The sequence below is a fragment of the Pongo abelii genome, chromosome 15 (assembly GCF_028885655.2).
Source record: "Pongo abelii isolate AG06213 chromosome 15, NHGRI_mPonAbe1-v2.0_pri, whole genome shotgun sequence".
Lineage (NCBI taxonomy): Eukaryota > Metazoa > Chordata > Mammalia > Primates > Hominidae > Pongo > Pongo abelii.
Genome location: NC_072000.2, coordinates 39,436,082 through 39,449,960, shown reverse-complemented (window position 1 = coordinate 39,449,960; position 13,879 = coordinate 39,436,082). Strand labels below are relative to the sequence as shown.

General features: G+C 39.5%; 1 protein-coding gene and 1 non-coding gene across 8 annotated transcripts in view; both read left to right on the top strand.

Annotated features, from left to right (window-relative positions):
- RALGAPA1 (Ral GTPase activating protein catalytic subunit alpha 1) overlaps positions 1–13,879 on the top strand; it is a 278,460-nt gene that overhangs the window by 13,033 nt on the left and 251,548 nt on the right. The gene's annotated exons all lie outside the window — the stretch shown is intronic.
- On the top strand, positions 9,904–10,007 carry LOC112128948 (small nucleolar RNA U13). Its single transcript, XR_002911389.3, has one exon. It is a non-coding gene; the product is annotated as a small nucleolar RNA U13 (small nucleolar RNA).

Genomic DNA, 13,879 nt, shown 5'->3' with positions numbered 1-13,879 from the left:
GGTTGCAGTGAGCCAAGATCCGAGATCGTGCCACTGCACTCCAGCCTAGGCAACAAGAGTGAGACTCCATCTCAAAAAAAAAAAGGATACTTTTGTTCTGTTTAGAATTCTAGGTTGATGGCTTTTTTTTTCCTTTGTTCTTTGAAGATTTTACTCTACTGTATTCTTGTTTGTATTGTTTCCGATAAGAAGTCTGTTATTATCTGTATCTTACTTTTTATGGAAGATGTCATTTTCTTTTCAGGGTGCTTTTAAGACCTCTTCATCACTGATGTTGAGGAGTTTGATTATCATATGCCTTGGTTAGTTTTTTTTCATATTTCTTGGCTTAAGGTTCATTGAGCTTCTTGGATTTGTGGGTTTATAGTTTTCATCAAACTTGGAAAAATTTTGGTCATTATTTTCCCTTCTTTCTCCCCCCCTTACGTTTAGAACTCCATTTACTACTGTTATTAGGGAATATTAATATTAGATTATTAAGAAGTATTATTAGTATATTGGAAGGTCTCATAGTTTACTGATTTTTTTTTTCATGTTTTGGATTTTTTTCCTCTGTGTTTCATCTTGGATAGTTTCTATTGCTATGTCTTCAAGTTCACTAATCTTTTCTTCTGCTGCATGTAATCTGCCATTCTATCTAGTTTATTTTTTAATCTCAGAAATTGTAGTTTTTATCTAGTTCATCTTGGGTCTTGTTTTATATCATCTATGTGTCTTCTTAACTTTTTGAACATATGGAATACAGTTAAAATAGCATACTTCTCTGCTAATTGTGACATCTCTTTCGGTTCTAGAATTTCAATTGATTATCCTCTTTCCTTATCCTGGGTTGTTTTCCTGATTCTTTGTGTGCCTGGTAACTTTTGGCTATCTGATATTCTGAATTTTACTTTCTTATATTTTGGATATTTTCCTATTTCTGTAAATTCTTTTTTTGTTTTGTTTTTGGGGACAGGGTCTCAGTCTGTCACAACCTCCTGGGCTCAAGCGATCCTCCTACCTCAGCCTCCCGAGTAGCTGGGGACTACAGGTGGGTGCCACCACACCCAGCTAATTTTCTTTTTTTTTGGTAGAGAAATGGGGTTTTGCCATGTTGCCCAGGCTGGCCTCAAGCTCCTGGTCTCAAGTGATCTGCCCACCTTGGCCTCCCAAAGTGCTGGGATTATAGGTGCTAGCCACCGTGTGTGGCCACCTATAAATTCTTGAGCTTTTTTCCGGGATACAATTAAGTTATTTGAAAACAGTTTTATTATTTTGGGTCTTGCTTTTATGATTTGTTGGGTGAGTCCATTTAGGGTTAATTATTGTCTAGTATAAGGCAATACCTTCCTGAGTATTCGACCCAAGGCCCCACAAATTATGAGATTTTATTTTTATAATCCAGCTTTTGGGAAAAAGCACTCTTCCCAGCTCCGTGTGAGCACCTGGTACTGTTCCCTCCAGTACTTCAGCATGGTTCTTTCTTCTGTCTTGGGTAGTTTCCTCGGTAGTATACTATCATCATACTTAAAGGGGACCCTCTCTAGTCTCCTGGATTCTCACTGTGTGTAGCTGTCTCCTCCTTGGTGCTGTGTCGTGTGAACTCTGACTGCCTTGGTCTTCCTGGGTACTCGGCTTCACTTTCTTAATTCATGGAGTTTGCTGGGTTCACCTGGATTTGTTTTCCCCTCACTTTGACTTAGAAGCTCTCCTAAGTCAGTAAGCTGGAGTGGTCATAGGACACATCTTGTTTGTTTGCCTTCTTTCAGGAATCACTCTCCTCACCTGATGTCCATACATGCTGAAACAATTAAAATAACACACACATGAGAAGCAACAGTTTTCAAGACATTGGACATCAGTTGCTGATAATGAGGTTCTCTTAAATGAATGAGATTGAAAATTGGCTTTATACCAAGCAACTTGGTCCCCATTTTTTACTTTTTTATATTTAGAGAAGGAATTTGTTATCATAAGTTGATTAGTAAAAAATGTCTTTCTGTAATCTGAATGTATTTATGGGTTCACAAAGAAATATCTTTTTGAGTAAAATATCTTTACTTACAAAGTATTCAGTAGGTATAAATGGTAATACATAAATACAAATTGTATATGTTTATTAAATAAATGACTTTAAAAGAGTATGGATTGGCCGGGCACAGTGGCTCACGCCTTAATCCCAGCACTTTGGGAGGCCGAGGTGGGCAGATCACGAGGTCAGGAGATGAGACCATCCTGGCTAACATGGTGAAACCCTGTCTCTACTAAAAATACAAAAAAATTAGCCGGGTGTGGTGGTGGGCGCCTGTAGTCCCAGCTACTCGGGAGGCTGAGGCAGGAGAATGGCGTGAACCCAGGAGGCGGAGCTTGCAGTGAGCCGAGATTGCACCACTGCACTCCAGCCTGGGCAACAGAGGGAGACTCCATCTCAAAACAAAAAAACGAAAAGAAAACAAAAAAAATAGTGTGGATTAACAGATTTGGCTGAAAATCTAAGAATGTGTGAACTGTAACCTGCCTATAAAAGTAAGCCAACTAACTATATGCATGTGTGTGTGTGCATATATTTAGATATATATAAAATAAATTTATATAGAGATGAGGGTTTCCCTATGTTGCCCTGGCTGGTCTTAAACTCCTGGGCTCAAGTTATCTGACCCCCTCGACCTCCCAAAGTGCTGGGATTACAGCCGTGAGCCATTGTGCGCAGCCAAACTTGATTATTTTTAGAGTTTGACATACAGTATTAGTAATCCTGTATACATGACATTAGATGCTTTTAAATTCTTTAATTTATATATAATGTAATGTATGTTCTTTAATTTGAATCTGTCTGATTTGAAAAATGAACTTGACCTCATTGAACTACTTTATGTATTTATGAAGAATTGATTTACTTCGCAGATTATTGACATAAACAGTGTTACTGATTGACCTTAACAGAACAAGCTTTTTCAAATATTGTAATCATCTTTATATTAACATTTTGTTGATTAAGGATTTTATTGCATCTGAAGGATTTTACGTGGCTTATAGGATTGAATAAAATGTGGAATAGAACAATTAATGATAAAACAAGCAACAACTGAATAGCCATCACTTAAAGGAAACATCAGTTCTCAGAGATGAGCTGATTACAGCCATAAGGCATTGAATTTGGTTCTTAGATTTCCTGGTACCTAAGGTGGAAAGAGAAATGTGTTGGGTTACAAGCTTTCAGTATCTTAGAAAAGAAAGCATCCCTTTGTTATTGTTGTTTTTGGTTAGAACATTTTTTTAATTCTAAATTCACTGTGTGTGTGTGTGTTTGTGTGTGTGTGTGTTATCTAATGTCTCTTCTCACTGAAGGTACATATTATAGAAATAGACCTTGGAGAGCCAGGCGTGGTGGCTCACGCCTGTAATTCCAGCACTTTGGGAGGCCGAGGCGGGTGGATCACCTGAGGTCAGGAGTTCAAGACCAGCCTCAACATGGAGAAACCCTGTCTCTACTAAAAATACAAAATTAGTCGGGCATGGTGGTGCATGCCTGTAATCCCAGCTACACGGGAGGCTGAGGCAGGAGAATTGCTTGAACCTGGGAGGCGGAGGTTGTCGTGAGCCGAGATCATGCCACTGCACTCCAGCCTGGGCAACAAGAGCGAAACTCCGTCTCAAAAAAAAAAAATAGACTTTGGAGAAAATAGCAAAGAGGTGATGAATACGTCTACTTTAATAAATGGCATCACCATCCTCTTGTCATGGGTTACTAAGACAAGAAACTTTCATCTTTAACAATGTGGTAGAAAAAGATAAATTTATGTTGGGACTCCAGCTGGAGTTTGAAATGTCTGTGGGGCAACTTCACATCTCCCCAGCCCACTCCTGCTCTTTTCTGGCTTTATAATAATATTTGAATCTGTTCCTTTTTTCTCTGTTCTTACCGTCATTTCTTTAGTTTAAATTTTTATTGTTTCTTGCTTGAACTTTTGCAGCAGCTTACTAGTTGATCTCCCTATGCAGGTCTTTTTTTTTTTTTCCCCTCTTGAATCTCTTACATGGTCCTGTTACAATCTTTCTTTCTTTTTTTTTTTTTTTTTTTTTTGAGACAGGGTCTCACTCTGTCACCCAGGCTGGAGTGCAGCGGCACAAGCTCACTGCAACCTCTACTTGCCGGGTTCAAGCAATTCTCATGTCTCAGCCTCCTGAGTAACTGGGATTACAGGTATGCACCGCCATACCTGGCTAGTTTTGGTATTTTTAATAGAGATGGGGTTTTGCCATGTTGGCCAGGCTGGTTTTGAACTCTGGACCTCAAGCAGTCCACCCGCCCTGGCCTCCCAAAGTGCTAGGATTACAGGCGTGAGCCACCATGCCCAGCCAGGTCCTGTAGCAATCTTTCTAAAGCACATTAAGAGCTTGTCACTAGCTGGCATGGTGGTTCATGCCTATAATCCCAGCACTTTGAGAGGCTGAGGCGGGTGGATCACTTGAGTTCAGGAGTTTGAGACCAGCCTGGCCAACATGGTGAAACCACATCTCTACTGAAAATACAAAAATTAGCTGGGCGTGGTGGCAGGCGCCTGTAATCCCAGCTACCTGGGAGGCTGAGGCAGGAGAATCTCTTGAACCCAGGAAGCAGAGGTTGCAGTGAGCCGAAATCGCACCACTGCACTCTAGTCTGAGCAACAGAGCGAGACTGTCTCAAAAAAACCAAAAGAGCGTGTCACTAACTGCTCTAAAACCCTCTATGGCTTCCCTTTGCCTATGTGATACAGTACAAAATCCTTGGCCAATATTTAAGACAATCTGTTATCTGATCCTAGCCTACCTTTTCAGCTAAATGTTGAAGTAGTTGAATTATATAAAAAAAACAAAGCAGCGTAATAACATTCTTCAAGATGTCTATTATATAAATAATTTTTAGGTGACACTGTTGCAAATGCATGCTTTTTTTTTTTTTTTTTGAGACGGAGTCTCGCTCTGTCGGCCAGGCTGGAGTGCACTGGCAGATCTCGGCTCACCGCAAGCTCCGCCTCCTGGGTTCACGCCATTCTTCTGCCTCAGCCTCTTGAGTAGCTGGGACTACAGGTGCCCACCACCACGCCCAGCTAATTTTTTGTATTTTTAGTACAGACGGGGTTTCACCATGTTAGCCAGGATGGTCTCGACCTCCTGACCTCATGATCCGCCCACCTCGGCCTCCCAAAGTGTTGGGATTACAGGTGTGAGCCACCGCGCCCAGCCCATACTTTTTTTTTTTTTTTTTGAGATGGAGTTTTGCTCTTGTCTCCCAGGCTAGAGTGCAATAGCGCGATCTCAGCTCACTCTAACCTCCGCCTCCCAGGTTCAAGCAATTCTCCTGCCTCAGCCTCCCGAGTAGCTGGGATTACAGGCGCCTGCCACCAATGCCCGGCTAATTTTTTTGTATTTTTAGTAGAGACGGGGTTTTGCCGTGTTGGCCAGGCTGGTCTCGTACTTCTGACTTAAGGTGATCCACCTGCCTCGGCCTCCCAAAGTGCTGGGATTATACCTTTTTAATGTAAATACTTTGCACGTTAAGTTAAGGTGAAAGACATATGTTGCATATGCCCTTATCTGAATTCTAATTCTCCTCTGAAGATGCAGATCTCCTTGTATCCCTGCTCTAATAAGTGATGGATTCTCCCATGCCTGAAGAAGTCAGCCTTCCTACTATTGTAATATTGCTACTGTTATGCCTCTGTTGCTATTATACTTCAGCATCCATCTGAAAATTCTTCTTGTTTTGGGGTGCATGCTGCTGGAGCACACCATCTTTCAAACTTTGTCACTGCTCTTATTTCTCAATCTCCTGGGTCACTTCATTAAGTTTATCAAGGACTTCGATACCTGGCTTGTCATCTTAAGACTGCTTCATCTCTTGCTACCATTTTAAGGACTTTTAATAGATAATGAAATTGCTCTTTTAACTTCTCATGTTCACTGTATTTGATATACTTAAATAACCATGCTACTATTCCATTTAAGTGATTACGCTTTTGGAGACTTCTGTTAAAAAGTTTAACAAAAAGTTTAATATGAAAATGTACATGACCTGATTTTTACATAATAATAAAATTGGCCCTTTGGAGAGGGGACTTGAATTTCTCTGCTGAACAACCATTATTTATACTTGTTCCAAGGTTTCTTTTTTTTTTTTTTTTTGAGACAGTCTCATCTTGTCGCCCAGGCTGGAGTGCAGTGGCGCGATCTGGGCTCACTGCAGTCTCCACCTCCCTGGTTCAAGCAATTCCCCCGCCTCAGCCTCCTGAGTAGCTGGGATTACAGGCACCCGCTACCATGCCTGGCTAATTTTTGTAGTTTTAGTAGAGATGGGGTTTCACCATGTTGGCCAGGCTGGTCGCAAACTCCTGACCTCAAGTGATCCGCCCGCCTCAGCCTCTCAGAGTGCTGGGATTACAGGCCTGAGCTACCGCGCTTGGCCTGTTCCAAGGTTTCTAACACTATGGTACTATTTCCTCATATTACCACCATTCCAATATCATTGTTGCCCAAAGATCCCCACAATTCTTTGAACATGTCTACCACAGTTTAACTTCAATTCTAACTTCTTTTTTTGTTTTTGTTTTTTGTTTATTTTTTGAGACGAGTCTCACTCTGTCATCCAGGCTGGAGTGCAGTGGTGAGATCTCAGCTCACTGCAACCACTGCCTCCTGGGTTCAAGCTATTCTCGTGCCTCAGCCTTTGGAGTAACTGGGACCACAGGCACATGCCACCATGCCTGGCTAATTTTTGTATTTTTAGTAGAGATGGGGTTTCACCATGTTGGCCAGGCTGGTCTCAAACTCCCGGCTTCAAGTGATCCACCTCTTTGGCCTCCCAAAGTGCTGAGATTACAGGCATGAGCCATTGCACCCAGCCAATTCTAACTTCTTGTCTATAAATTTTTTTCAACTCAGGAGGGTGAGCTTTGCTCGTGGTGACTACTTCATGGGCCCAGAGCTGCTGTGAAATGGAATTTGTGGCTTCACTCATGCTCCTGTGATTCAAGCCGTGGTGTTTTGTGTTTGACCAAACTTTTCTTATGTAACCAAATCCTACCTTTAATGTTGATATTTTCTGGTGTTCTGTCCTCCAGCTCTCTTTTCTTCTAACTCTTTATATCAGTGGTCCCCAAACTTTTTGACACCGGGGACCAGTTTCGTAGAAGACAGTTTTTCTACAGACAGTGGGGGTGAGGAATGGTTTCAGGATGAAACTCTTCCACCTCAGAAGATCATCAGGCATTAGATTTTTTTTTTTTTTTTTTTTTTTGAGACAGGGTCTTGCTCTGTCACCCAGGCTGCAGTGCAGTGGCACGATCTCAGCTCACTGCACCTTACACCTTCCAGGTTCAAGTGATTCTCCTGCCTCAGCCTCCCTAGTAGCTGGGGCAACAGGCGTGTGCCACCACCCCTGACTATTTCTGTATTTTTAGTAGAAATGGGATTTCACCATGTTGCCCAGGGTCGTCTTGAACTCCTGACCTCAAGTGATCCACCCACCTCACCCTCCCAAAGTGCTGGGATTATAGGCCTGAGCCACCACCAATCAGGCATTAGATTCTTATAAGGAGGATGCATTCTAGATCCTTTACGTGTACAGTCTGTGATACCTGTGCCATAGCTAATGATATTTATAATACTAGACTGCCTTCCCATCACCCTTATATCTGAAAGCTTCTAGTCTTCTTTAAAATCTCAGGGCAGAATCTATAGATAGTCTCTATGAAGTCTTCCCTATCATGTGGGTATAGGAGTTTTTTGTACAGTAAGCATCTTTCCCTCTAGTAGTTTGTTTTTTTATTACAACATATTTATTTATTTGCATGCCTTCCTGAGGGCAGTTGTGTATCTTTTCATGTTCATATTCCTAGACTTAGCATAGCGCCTGGCATATAATCAGTGTTCAGTAAATATTATTTAGTTCATGAATGAATATACTAGGTTTGAGGGGAGCAAAATTGCTGTTTTGTGAGCAACTCATGAGCAAGCAATGGACAGTGATAGAACAGACATGTAAAGTCAGCATTCCTTGGGTTGTCTTAAGTATCGGTGCAAAGAAATTTGGTTCATAAACTAAGGTCCATAATGTAATAGAGAAAAACAAACAAAAATATAAAACAGGACTTTAACTGAAAAATATCTATGACATTATGGCAGAGAGTATAAGATAATCTTCCTTGTTAAAAACTTTAGACAAATTACGTTTAACAGAGTTTAATTGAGCAAAGAATTTGTGAATTGGGCAGCTTCTCCACCCCTCACTATGTTGCCGAGGCTGGTCTTGAACTCCTGGCCTCATGTGATCCTCCTGCCTTAGCCTCCTAAAGCACTGGGATTACAGGCATGAGCCACTGTGCCTGGCTTCAGCTATATTATTTATTTAAAACTTTTGATCTTCGGTTTACCTGTATATAAAATTAAAATAATAACACCTCAAATATGAATGAAAAAATGAATTTGAACCGCAGTTTACAGAAAAAATTCAAACATCATTTGACTTTTCATGGGAACCTTAAGGAAATAAAATTGAATCAGGGATGTTGTGACTTGCTTAACATTAAGAAGTAGAATTTGTTCTTAAAAAAACAAACTGAGTACCAGGTGCAGTGCCTCAAGCCTGTAATCCCAGCACTTTGGGAGGCCGAGGCAGGTAAATTACGAGGTCAGGAGTTTGAGACCAGGCTGGCCAACATGATGAAACCCCGTTTCTACTAAAAATACAAAAAATTAACTGGGCATGGTGGCGGGTGCCTGTAATCCCAGCTACCTGGGAGGCTGAGGCAGGAGAATCACTTGAATCCAGGAGGCAGAAGTTGCAGTGAGCTGAGATCGCACCACTGCACTCCAGCTGGGGCAACAGTGTGAGACTCCATCTCAAAAAAATAAAATAAAATAAAATAAAAAACTGAGTAGAAATCCCTGAATGATCTTGAAGTGGTTTAGATTCTGTACTTCTGTCTCAGTCTTTATTAGAAATGGGTAAATTAGGGTCTGGGTGCAGTGGCTCACACCTGCAATTCCAGCACTTTGGGAGGCCAAGGCAGGAGGATTGCTTGAGCCCAGGAGTTTGAGACCAGCCTGGGCGGCATAGTGAGACCCCCATCTCTACAACTTTTTTTTTTTTTTTTTTTAATTAGCTGGGTGTGGTGACATGTACCTGTTGTCCCAGTTACTTGGGAGACTGAGGCGAGAGAATTACGAGCCCAGAGGTCGAGGCTGCAGCAAGACCCTGTCTCAAAAAAAAAAAAAAAAAAGAAATGGGTAAATTAGAAAATTATTTAAGCTATGTGTTAGAAAACACAGGAGAATTAAATGAATGAAAGGAAATAAAATTTCTTGTTGGTATTTATTTCAAAAAATGCAAAGAAGTCACCTAGCAACGATTACTCTTTCCTTCTCCACCCAAACCTAAAATAGAATAACTAGGATAAGAGGTGTGTTTGTGTTACCAAAAATTTGTTGTTTTTATGTGAATTCTTTTAGGTTGTTAGCTTCAAGGTTCCCAGTCGTCTTCCCTTTTCCATCAATTGTTCTTAGGGCTAAGCCACTTACTGTAAATACGCCATTTCTTATAAAATGTGTTCAATAAAAATAATTACCCGTTCTTGCTTATATCTTGTTCCTTGAAATCTGAAAATGATGGATCTGATCTGATCTCTATCTGATCTTCACAGATAGTTTGAGAACCATTTGAATAAATAGATACAGTGCTTTGCTAAATTTTGGGTAACTGCAAAGGAGTAAAGGAGTTAATGGTATAGTAAAAGAGAATCATATGTCAAATATGAAACATGAGTATAAAAGAGAAGAATCATATCTAAATGAGTGGCTCAGAGAAAGCTTCATGGGGCAGGGACATTTGATCTGTGCCTTGGAAGATGATGATTAAAATTTCAATAGATAGAAGTGAAGAAAGAGAGCCTTTTGTAGTTCATAAGCATGATGATTGGGTTTTCAAACTCATATATGAGATGTACCTCCCACAAACCTTTTTATGATGTTGGCACATTACCCGTCTGATATGATTTTTTTTTAAAAAAGACATGAAGGAAAAGCAGTTAGGATAAGAGCACAGACATGAATGCAGCCAAGTGGAAGGCAGTGGTCCTTCTAGCTTTTAAAAATAAAGATATTAGGCCTCAACCTTAAAATTTTGATTTAATAGCAAGGTAAATAGAAAAGAACTAGTGTTTTTGAGAGATACTGTGGAGAGATACTTTATGGATTTGGTAACCAGTTTTTTTTTTTTGAGACGGAGTGCTGGAATGCAGTGGTGTGATCTCGGCTCACTGCAACCTCCGCCTCCCAGGTTCATGCCATTCTCCTGCCTCAGCCTCCCGAGTAGCTGGGACTACAGGCGCCTGCCAGCACGCCCGGCTAATTTTTTGTATTTTTTAATGGAGACGGGGTTAGCCAGGATGGTCTCGATCTCCTGACACCGTGACCTCATGATCCGCCCACCTCAGCCTCCCAAAGTACTGGTATTATAGGCCTGAGCTACCACGCCTGGCTGGTAACTGGATTTTAATGAAGATTTCAGAAGTGGAGATGATGCCACTTCTCTGACTGTATCACTCTACTTTTTTAAACACTGTTTTACTGGTGAATTTATAACAGGAACATATTTCTTACCTCCAGCACCACTATCAAGGCTATTAAGTCTACCCACTGAAACTCTGTATCATTCCTTCTCTTATGTTTTTTTTCTTTTTGAGACAAGGTCTCACTCTGTCACCCATGTTGGAGTGCAGTGGCACAATCTCAGCTCACTGCAACCTCTGCCTCCCATGCTCAAGCAGTTCTCCCACCTCAGCCTCCTGAGTAGCTGGAACCACAGGTATGCACTACCACGCCCACCTAATTTTTTGTATTTTTTTGTAGAGATGGTCTCGAACTCTTGAGTGAGCACAAGTGATCCACCCACCTCGGCCTCCCAAAGTGCTGATATCAGGAATGAGCCACTGCGCCTGGCCCATTCCTTCTTCCTATAGTCAATACCACTGCTACTCAAAATGTAGTCCACAAACTGGTACTAGTTTACTGACTGTTATTACAGTTCTGCAACAGCTTAATTACGGAAATTGAGTGTGTTGAGAAGGTCATCTCAGTTTGACAGTACTGTGATATCCAAGCATGTGATTAGTGGACTTGTCTTATGAAATGGGGAGTAGATCAATCCTGGTGCTTTTCACCTTATTTTCTAGTAATATATTTATCATAAAGCATTGGTCTGTGACAAACTGGAATTTAAAAACCAAAGCAAAAAAACTGGTTCTTCACAGACAGTTTGAGAACATGAGCTGTACAGTGCATTTAGAATTAACTTCCTCTGCCTTTATCCTCTGTTGTTTCGAAGTATATTTTCTCTTCCCAGTGTAATGGGATTTTCCTTCTTCAGTGTAATGTATTTTCCAGTATATAAAACCTCTTTTTACTTCTTTATAATTTAAAGTATTTGCAAAGCACTGTATCTATTTATTCAAATGGTTCTCAAACTATCTGTGAAGATCAGATCAGATAGAGATCAGATCAGATCCATCATTTTCAGATTTCAAGGAACAAGATATAAGCAAGAACGGGTAATTATTTTTATTAAACACATTTTATAATTTAAAGTATTTGCATTGTGCAAAAACTTAATGTTTATAAAATGTCTGCCTATATTTGTTTTAGCCACTTTAGATTTTAAATTTCCAGATACCATATGTTTAATTATTTTCAATATCCAAAATAATGTCTTTGAGTGTTAGGGAAATGATTTAATGAATCAAGAAATTATCTGTTTTGGACATGTAGAACTAGATACAGAATATTGGCAGTACTGTTTTATTTTTATTTATTTATTTGCTTGTAGAGATAGGGTCTGGCTATATTGCCAGGCTAATTTTGAACCCCTGGCCTCAAGCTATCCTCCCACTTCAGCCTCCCAAAGTGTTGAGATTATGGATGTGAACCACCATGCATGACCAGTAGTATTGTATTTTGATTACTCTCCTATTATCGGACTACTCAATTAAAAAATGACATTATTTTGTATTCTATAATAATGGTATACTAATAACTAGCTAGTCTTTAACTGCATAAATGTGAAGGTAATGCATTTGCTTGCAATAAATATCAGTAACTTGATGATATAACAGTTTGTAATATCTAGACTTAGGAAAAAAAAAATTGCTTTTCTCAGTCTGATCTCCATGAGCTCTTCCACTCCTTTTTAGGTTAATTCTTTTCAGACTGGCCAAGGAGGTATAGCTCTCAGATTCAGTTAGCCAGGTAGGGTCTGGCAGATCTCAACAAATTAGAATGTCAAGGGGTTGAATATTAGATGAGCTAAAAGGAATGGATCAGCAAAAAAGGAAAAGAAACAGAAACTCATATACCTTTTAGCAATCACTCCCCATTTCTCCTTGCTTCCTGCCCCTGCCAGCCATTAGATACTTTCCATCTCTATGGTTGACTCTTCTGCGTGTTTCATATAAATAGAATAACAGATACATGGCCTTTTGTGTCTGGCTTCTTTCACTTAGCATAATGTTTTCAAAGTCCATCACATTGTAGCTTATAATACTATTTCGTGCTTTTTACGGCTAGATAATATTCATTGTAGGGATTATACCATATTTTGTCTATCCATTCATCAATTGATGGACATTTGGGTTATTTCCACTGTTTGACCATTATGAATAATAACATTATAAACATTCGTGTGGGCATACATTTTCTTTCTTTTTCTTTTTTTTTGATAGAGATGAGACACTTTTGCCATGTTGCCCAGCCTGAGCTTATGTTTTCAATTCTTGGGTATATAATATTCTAGGAATGGAATTGCTGGGCCATATGATAACTCTATATTAAACTTTTTAGGGACCTGCCACACTGTTTTCCAGAGTGGCTTCATCATTTATATTCCCACCAGCAATGTACAAAGATTCAAATTTTCCCATATTGTCAACACTTGGTATTGTCTGTCTTTCTGATTATAGCTATCATAGTGGGTTGGAAATAGTATCTCATTGTGGTTTTGCTTTGCATTTCCCTGATGGCTAATGATGTTAAACATTTTTTCATGAGCTTACTGGCTATTTGTATATCTTCTTAGGAGAAATATATATTCAAATCCTTTGATCATTAAAAATTTTTGTTTTATAATTGAATTATAAGAATTCTTTCTATATTCTGGATACTAATGTTTTAAAATCAGATATACAATTTGCAAATATTTTCTTGCATTCTGTAGGTTATTTTCTCATTTTCTTGATAGCGTCCTCTGAAGCAAAAAGGTTTTGAATTTTGATGAAGTCAAATTTATTTTTTCTTTTATTGCTTGTGCATTTAGTGTCATATCTAAGAAAGAATTGACTGATTCAAGGTCATGTTTTCTTCTGAGTTTTATAATTTTAGTTTTTACATTTAGGTTTTTGGTTTTTGGTCCATTTTGAGTTAATTTTTCATGTATAGTCTTCATTCTTTTCAACCATCTGTTGAAAAAACTTTGGAAGGGTACCAAACAACTCAATAAGGAAAAAAAAGTTAACCATTTGTTAAAAATACTTTTTTTTTTCCTCCTTTTCCTCCTTGAGTTGTTTGGTACCCTTGTCGATGATCAATTGATCATCAGTGTAAGGATTTATTTCTGAACTCTCAATTGTTCCATTCATCTATATGTCTATCCTTATCCCAGTACTACACTCTGTTGATTAGTGTAGCTTTGTAGTAAGTTATGAAATGAGAAAATGTCAGTTCTCCAGCATTGTTCTTGGTGGCTCATGCCTGTAATCTCAGGACTTTGGGAGTAGAGGTGAGAGGATCACTTGAGTCCAGGAGTTTGAGACCAGGCAACATGTGGCAACGCCTGTCTCTACAAAAAATTTAAAAAATGAGCCAGGTGTAATGG